Below are 8,579 nucleotides of genomic sequence, written 5' to 3'. Positions count from 1 at the left end.
ATCTGGCCTCAGACACTTCCCAGCTGTGTGATCCTGGGCAAGTCACTTAACCCCCATTGCCTAGCCCTTCTAGTCCTTCTCATTAATTCCAAGACAAAAGGTAAGGATCTAATTTATTTTTAAAGTTTGTTGAGTTTTAAAGTTGAAACAAATTGAATAAAGATGAATAAGAAGGATGTTTACCCTGAACATTAGCCAACCAAGCTCAGGCATCTTAATATCCTCCAACAAGGAATGGGGAAGATGCAATAATGAGAAATGCATGTTTCAGCTTTCTTTTTCTTTTCTTTTCTTTTTTAGCAAAGGTGGAGGAATACAAATGCCCTAGGGCACAAATGAAACAGATCCTTGGCAATTAAACCTATGCATCTAATGCTATAATATCATTCATCCAATTAATCTTCCTTACTTGCTATTCTGTCCAAGGTTTTATTCTAGTTATTGGGATCAGATAGAATATAAAGATGAATGAGTCAATGTGATGAAGGAGGAAGAATGAGACTTTGGAATCAGAGGACTTGGGTTCAAATTCTGGCTTTGGCAATCTCCAATAGGATTTTAGGTAAGTCTCTTTACCTCACTCTATTACCTTACAATTCAAACAAGGCATCAGAACTAACTGATGGCCATGATGCTTACTTCTTGTTTGACCTTGGCAAGTCATTGGACCTTCTGCTCCTTTCTCAACAAAATTGTAGTTCTAGATCTAGGACCAAAGATGGGAAAATATGGATTGGATAAAATTCTATTCATATAGACTTGGACTTGGTTGACTGGACACTGGACCCAAAGCTTACTCATTCATGAGTGTGTGATAAACTATAGGGGGGTTTGTTTCCCTTAAGTTGTACTGAGTAACCTCAGGATTCCTACTGAGTCTGACCCAGTATTCCTGATCGTCTAACCCAACCTTCTCATTGGAGGCCCAGAAAGAACAAATCCACATGCCTACTAGGCAGAAGAACTAAAGTTTCAAACCAGGTCCTCTGATGCTAAATGAAGTTTAATTCTTTCCTCCATGTCATGAATTCCCCTTCTCAGGAGTAAATCACAAGGACATGTAGGTGGCTCAGTGGACAGAGAGCCAGTCCTGCAGATGGAAGGTCCTAGGTTCAAATCTGGCTTCAGGCACTTCCTAGCTGTGTGATCCTTAATCCTCATTGCCTAACCCTGATGGTTCTTTTGCCTTGGTACCATTACACAGTATTGATTCTAAGATGGAAGATAAGGGTTTTTCTTTTTCTTTTACAAGACTGTATCACATTGAAACCAAGTGACTAGAAACCAGGGCTACCAGAAAGGACATTCTTTTTATGGGCAAATATATAATTGAAGCACTACAATTTATTTTCCCTAAAAGGTTATAATGAGGATGAAATAAAATCATATTTGGAAAAGCATTTTATAAACCTTAAAGTTATGTTTAAGTGCTAGTTCTTGTTATTATTAATTATTATTTTCAATATTATTTTCACTCCAAATCCCTTACATGCTCATAGCCCTCCTGTCAATGAGTATTTGGGTGGCAGATGGTACAAATTGCCTGGCATGTTGCTACCGGATCAACGGGCAAAACCTGGCACAAGGCAGGCTCCACTGGCTTCAGTCCTACAGGAATGCACAAACTTGATGAAGTGAATGCTCTGAAATACTTGTTATCTTGGAAAAGATGGAAGAACTTATCTGGGCAGAAGTCACTCACCTACATGTCGATAGATGGTATAAATTTAAAAACTGGAGTTTTCAGTTCATTTATTCATTTGATAAGGACTTATCAAGTGATTTTATTATTTATTCATAGCATGTTTTTATTCATTAAGTAGATGCATTATACTCAAGGCAATTAGAAAGCATTTATTTATCATTTACTGTTTTCTGGGGTCTGAGGATACCAAGGCAAAATGAAGCTTTGCTTGCCTTTGTGAAGCTTATTCTACTGGGGGCAAATACAAACTTTCCTCTACAAAAATAATTATATAGATGGCAGTTTGAAGGGAGAAAGAGCACAAATAATTAAGGAGCTAAAGAAAGACTTCCCATAAAAGGGAGCTCCTCAGCTGAACCCTGAGGAAAATGAAGGACTCTGAAACATGAAGCTGGGACTGAAGTGATCTAGGCACCAAGGACAGATAGTCTAGGTAAAGACAAAGAGGCAGAGGGGAGAGGAGGAAATAAGCATTTATATAGTGCCTACCATTGCACTAAGAACTTTACAAATATTATGTCACTGGATCATCACAACAATCTTTTGAGGTATTATTATTTTTCCATTTTACTAATGAGGAAACTAAGGTGAAATGATTTGCCCAAGGATACCAGCTTATACATTTCTGATGCTGGATTTGAGCTCTTTCTAAACCCAGTCCCAGGACTCTGTGCTCTGTGGTGCCCCCAGATACCCAAAGGAGAAAGACAATGAAGAGTTTTAAAGTACATCCTGTAATCCACAGAGTATGTGAAATGGAGGAAGATGATGCTAGTTGGGAAAGATCAGAGGGCCAGACTTTGGAGGGCTTAAATGGCAGGCTCTCTTGAACACAATATGTTCTCTAATCTTCTTGGTTGATGGAGCTGTGTTTAAGTCCAGGATTTGTTCCTTTCCATTTCTAATCCTGTTTCCTTATCTGTAAAATGGGCACAATACTCCCTCAAAATGAATAAAATTATTCAGCCATCTTTAGGTACAAGACAATATGACATGAACATATCTTTGCAAAAACAGCTACAGCCCCAAGGAATCTTTTGAAAAATCAATATAGGGATGATATTTGACTAATGAAGACAACAAAGGATTTATATTCTTTGAGGACACCCCTAAATTTTCTCTTCTTAAAAAGCAGTTAGCAGTTTTGAACACTAATTGATCTTAAATTTAGAGTAAGAGAACCCAAAGACCATTAAGTGAAGCCCTATTCATTTTATACACGAGGAACTGAAATCCAGGTGGCTTATTCAAGGTCATACAAGTGGCAAAGAACAAAGCCAGATTTTGAACTTAGATTCCAAAATTCTTTCCACTGCACCACACCACATCTCAGGAATAGAGCAATTGGAATTTCCTGGGGTTACTCAGTAAGTGGTATATAGTGTCCCTTTTATCTGATTTAGTGGACGATACCAAGACTTTCTCAAACTACTTTAGGGTGACTGATGCATTCTTGGTAGATTTGCAAAATGATCTGACTAGTCTGGATAACAATTTTGTATTATGCAAGAAAACCCAATACAATAAAAAAGATCCAAGATGGAAAGAATCTACATTCACTAAAATATCAAATAATCATTAATTAGAGGGTGGTTAAACAAGTTGTGATACATGAATATAAAACAGTGGTATCAAATTCAACTAGAAATCAGATGGAATCCTGAAGGCTATATGTTGACTTAGCTTTAAAATACTATATTATTCATCTCTTATTGTATTTTTATTTATGTTGTTAAATATTTCCCAATTGTATTTTAATTTGGCTCTGGCCATGCTCAGGTGTGTGGCATGTTTGATAGCTCTTTAAAGGGATATTACTGTGCCAAGAAGAATGGCACATACAAGGAAGTCAAAGAAACAAGGACTGGTCAATGTGTTTGTACTGTTCAAGAGTGAGGTAAGGCCAACTGGAAATACAAGAATTCTATAATAATGACGATGGCATCTATGAAAAGAACAATAAAGCTGAAAGTCAACACTGCCTAATTATAGCTGGAGTTCACACCCTTCTATGTGTGATGGACCTCTTTTTCTGTCTGATGCTGCCTATGAACTCTATCTCAGAATCATGGTTTTAAATGTGTAAAATGAAACATAATGGAATACAAAGGAAAGCAAATATACTGACACATTGCTATCTAAATATTTAAATAAGTTCATAGTCTCCTAGATTAAAAAATTCCTGAACTCTATTAGACTAATCTTAGAGCAAGAGAAGAGAAGAGGAAATGAATGTCTATCTTCATTTCATAAGAGAAGTGAATGACTACTGGTACCAAATGTTTGCCTGGTCAGAGATGTTTCTCTTAGTTTCACTGAACTCTTTTTCTTCGTTACAAGGGAAAATTCACTGGACAGGAGTGCAGGGATGGATAACTCATTGGGACTGTGAGAAAGAAAAAAAAAGACATCAATTTAAAATACAATAAATTAGCTCTAGTTCAAAAATAACAACAAAAGAATATCTTTGAGCTATTGTCAGATGACCAGAATCTAAATTCCCGACCTGAGTCAGATTCTTTCCCTTTCCAAAGCCTTAATTTCCTCATCTCTAGAAAGAAAAGGACAATTTTTCTTCTTCTTTACTTGCTTAGATCATAAAGATCAAGTTGGAGAATGCCAGTGAACACTTTGTGGATACTGGAAGGTGCTTTACATCTGTTTGGGTTTCTTGTTATCACTATTCTGATAATTATACTTATTGTTCCTCCCTTAAGAGACTCCTTGTAGCTTAGGGGCTCTTAGATGCTCTCCCAGAGGAGGAGTGGCAGCTGAGAAATACCCTGTAAAGTTCCAATGACTGCTTGTGAATGACTTCTCTCTCCCCTCAGGACCAGACTGGCTCAGGGAGAAGAGGAGGGTCACCAGAAGTTGGAATACACTGAACGGGTTCCAGAAACTTGGAGACTGAACACTGGACAGTCAGGGACTTCATTTTCCAGGGGAGGGAATGGTCACAGGGAGGAAATCTGGCCTCCCTGATGTGCTGAAAGAAATGGTTCTATTCTTTTTCTTATCTATGTAAACCAAAAGGGAAAAAAGTGACATAAATTTATGGAATCTGATGCATTTGAGCTGTTTGTAGAGATAAATTAAGACAAAAAAAATCCCTGAAGGATGTGTGTCCCCATGAGTCCCTGTTATCTCAGGGGAACCCTCTGAATTACACTGTCTAGGGAGCTGACCTACCCTCATTCTCCATTTTTTACCCTTAGGGACATAAATGCTTTTTTTTTTTTAACTTATGAGACTATTAGCTGAATGATTTAATTTCTTAACTTCTCCCTTATTGTCTTAGACTTTTCCGGCACTATATCTCTTTCTGTTTCCCTCCTGTTTCTATTTCTCTCTTTTCCCATCTTTCTGGTTTTGCCTTTGTCTTTGACTTTCCTACTCTTTCTGACCCTGTCCATTTCTGTCTCTTTGTTCCATCTCTCCCCCTCTCTCTGTCTCCTCAAAGTACATAAGCATGATTCCCTATAAAGAATCAATATAATGAACCCCATTTCCCTCACAAATTGTTTTCCTTTTCTCTTTCCTTTCCCCCCAGTAACAAGGGATTACTCTGAAGAGAAGAAATGTCTTTCTTCACCATAACTATGTATCTCAGGCAAAAACATTTTTTTCCTTTTTTAAAAATTTATTCATTTAAAAAAATATTTTTCCATGATTCATTTTCTTCCTCTCCCCTCTTCCCTTCCTCCCCCACCCCCAACTGACAAGCAATTCCACTGGGTTGTACAAATGTTGTCACTTGATATCTATTTCTATATTATTCATTTTTGCTATAGAGCAATTTGTTTAAGATCTACACCTCAAATCACATACCTATATATACATGTGATAAGTGATGTCATATGTTTTGTTTTTGCATTTCTACTCCCATAGTTCCTTCTTTCCTGGTGGATAGCATTCTTTTAAGTAAGTCCTTCAAGAGTATCCTGGCTTGTTGTATTGCTACTACTAGCAAAGTCTATGACACTGGGTTTTTCCACAGTGCTTTACTTTCTGTGTACAGTGTTCTTCTGGTTCTGCTAATTTCATTCTGCGTCAGTTCATTGAGTTGCTACCAGTTCATATGGAAAGTTTCCAGATCATAAGTCCTTACAGCACAATATTCCATTGCCATCATATACCACAATTTGTTCAGCCATTCCCCAATGGAAGGGCATCCCTTCATTTTCCAATTTTTGGCCACCACAAAGAGCGCAGCTATGAATATTCTTGTACAAGTCTTTTTCCTTATGATCTCTTTGGGGTACAAACCCAGCAGTGCTATGGCTGGGTCAAAGGGAAGGCAGTCTTTTAGCGCCCTTTGGGCATAGTTCCAAATTGCCCTCCAGAATGGTTGGATCAATTCACAACTCCATCTCAGGAAAATCATAGAAATTTGTATCTTATCTTGTTCCTTCTCTGATTTCTGTGTGAGCCTTGGTCAGATTGCCCAGTCAATACAGACTAACTAAAAGGGTTGAAGCCTGGGATACATAAGAGTGACTTGTGGGAACTGGAGTTGTTTAGACTGGAGAAGATTTAGGAAAGAGGATTGATTGGAAAGGACAAGGGAAGGACATGATAGCTATCTTGAGGCATCTGAAAAGATGTCACTTTGAAGAGAGACAAGATTTGTGTTGTTGGGAAGGTTTCTTGTCCAGATATGGGTTGTATAGATAGCTTCTAACATCTATTCCAATTCTGAGATTATGTGATTCTGCAACTTCTTAGTGAATGGGCATTTTGTGCAGTTCCCCCATTTATTTCTAAGCATGATTAATATGAAGATTATAAAATGTTAGAGCTGAAAAGAGAGTCTATGTGGTCTGAAGACTGAGGAAATTTAAATCCTGAGAAGAAAAAAGAATGTACACATAAGATTGTAGAGGATATGAGCAGCAGCACTTGGTTTTGACCTTGGTACTTCTGAATGTCAATCTACATTCTCATTCCAGTCTACCCTGTTGCATTTGCACAGAGGGATGGTATTGTACTACCCCAGAAGTCCCCAGCAACTTTCAGCAACAGTTGAGGATTCTTATCCTGGCATGGATCATATTCAATGAAAAAGCCAATATATCCCCACTATCCAGCAAAAGTAACTTGTTCCTTGTCTCTGCTCAGTAAACAACTCTCCCAGAATCACTTGGTCTTAGCCCAGCAAAGCAGTTGTATACAGTACTCCATCACCTGAAAAAAGCTGAATCCTGCCCAAGAATCTTGGTCTGAGCTAGGTCATGGCCCATTGGGTTTCCTGCTTAGTATCACTCACTCTTTACTCCCAATTGCCACTGACTTTATGAGGAACTTCCAGGGCAAACCAGTCCTGAGGTTTATGAGTTCCCGTTGAACACCCACTCCCCAGGAGCTGCTGGTAAAGCTAGAGCATGACAGGAATACAATCATGTCAGTCCTGCAAATACTCCAGAGCATGTGTAGACATAGTTAAGGCAGTAAAGTGGCCCATAGTTACTGTAAGACAATGTTGTTTACAGCCTAGACCTAATTAAGGACTTCTCCGGAGTGAGCAAGAAATCAATACCTAATATGTTTTTTCCAGCTGCTTCTTGCTCTGCCTAACTTGGGTGGGAAAGCACGTAATGCCACATCATGTATGGGCTTGCTTAGGTCCCCAAGAGTAAATGGATCAGCCATGAAGGGATATGTTTAGAAGGTCCTGACACTGACTACCAATGGCCCTCCCATGTAAAGGGATTATTATAAGAAATTTTGTATTTAGCAGTGAATAATGCTGGATGTGGAGACACAAAGATTGAGTTTGATTCCCAATTCTTCTCTTTGCTGCCTCTGTGACTTTGGGCAAGTGATTTCCTCTTTGGGCAGTATATGAGGATTAGACTTGGGGTCTAGAGCCCTTCCTTGGATCCTGACAAGCTGTGTGACTCTGGGCAAGTCTCCTCTTTCATCTTCAGTGCCCTCATCTCAGAAAATGGGGAGATTAATACCATCTATATTAGAGAAATAGGAACAAGAGTCCCAGAGACTATAGACAATACCCATCAGGTTCCCAGGCTCCTCCTAACTGGACAGGCTCTGTGAGCTTCTGAAGGAATTCTCTTCTTCTCCCCCTTTCTAACTTAATGTACTCTCCCCTCCATTTGGCCTACCCAAAATAAAATCCCTCTAACTTTAAGGTCCCAGTCCCCATTGAACTTCTATACATCCCCTTCCATCAGTGTATCTGCTCTGGGATACTCAGATGAGAAGTGGTACCTTCCCAGGTGCCCTCACTATACTCTACAAATGATAATAATTGACCTTTGTAGATCGTTTTAAGCTTTACTAGATACTGAAAGTATGCTTCCATACATTTTCAGATTGGGAAACTGAGCCCCAGAGAAGTTGATTCTGGGTATAGAGCCAGTCGGGGCCAGAAAGCAGGATTGAGGATAGGTATCTCTGGACTCTAGAGGTGGTGTTAGCTGTGATATCCTACTTCCTTTCTCGAGTGGGTACACTTCCCAGATAAATGAGGTCATGCTCAAACTCTGCAGCCACAGGTCCAACCTTGTAGGCTCCATTCCAGGCTTCTCCTTGGTGTGGGGATGATCCACATGAAAGGCACCTGAAAATGAGGGGATTGATCCATGAGAGGAGAAGGGAAGACTGCATGGATGGAAATTAATCAGGCCCGCTCCTTGTGAGGGTCCCATTTACCCAAGAGATTGTAGCTGATGGGGAATCATAAAATGGACCATTGGACTTTATTTTCTAATAACCTTGGACTTTGCAAACTTATTGGGAAACTTAACTGAATATCAGCAAAGTGCTCGTCTGAGTGCCTTTCACTGACAATTGAAGATGTGTCCTGTAACTCTTCACCTATCTTTGATTTGGGCCAGAGGAAGCAGAGAATCTC

This window comes from Monodelphis domestica, chromosome 5 (genome assembly GCF_027887165.1).
Source record: "Monodelphis domestica isolate mMonDom1 chromosome 5, mMonDom1.pri, whole genome shotgun sequence".
Taxonomy (NCBI): Eukaryota; Metazoa; Chordata; class Mammalia; order Didelphimorphia; family Didelphidae; genus Monodelphis; species Monodelphis domestica.
Note: the sequence above shows the minus strand (reverse complement) of the source record.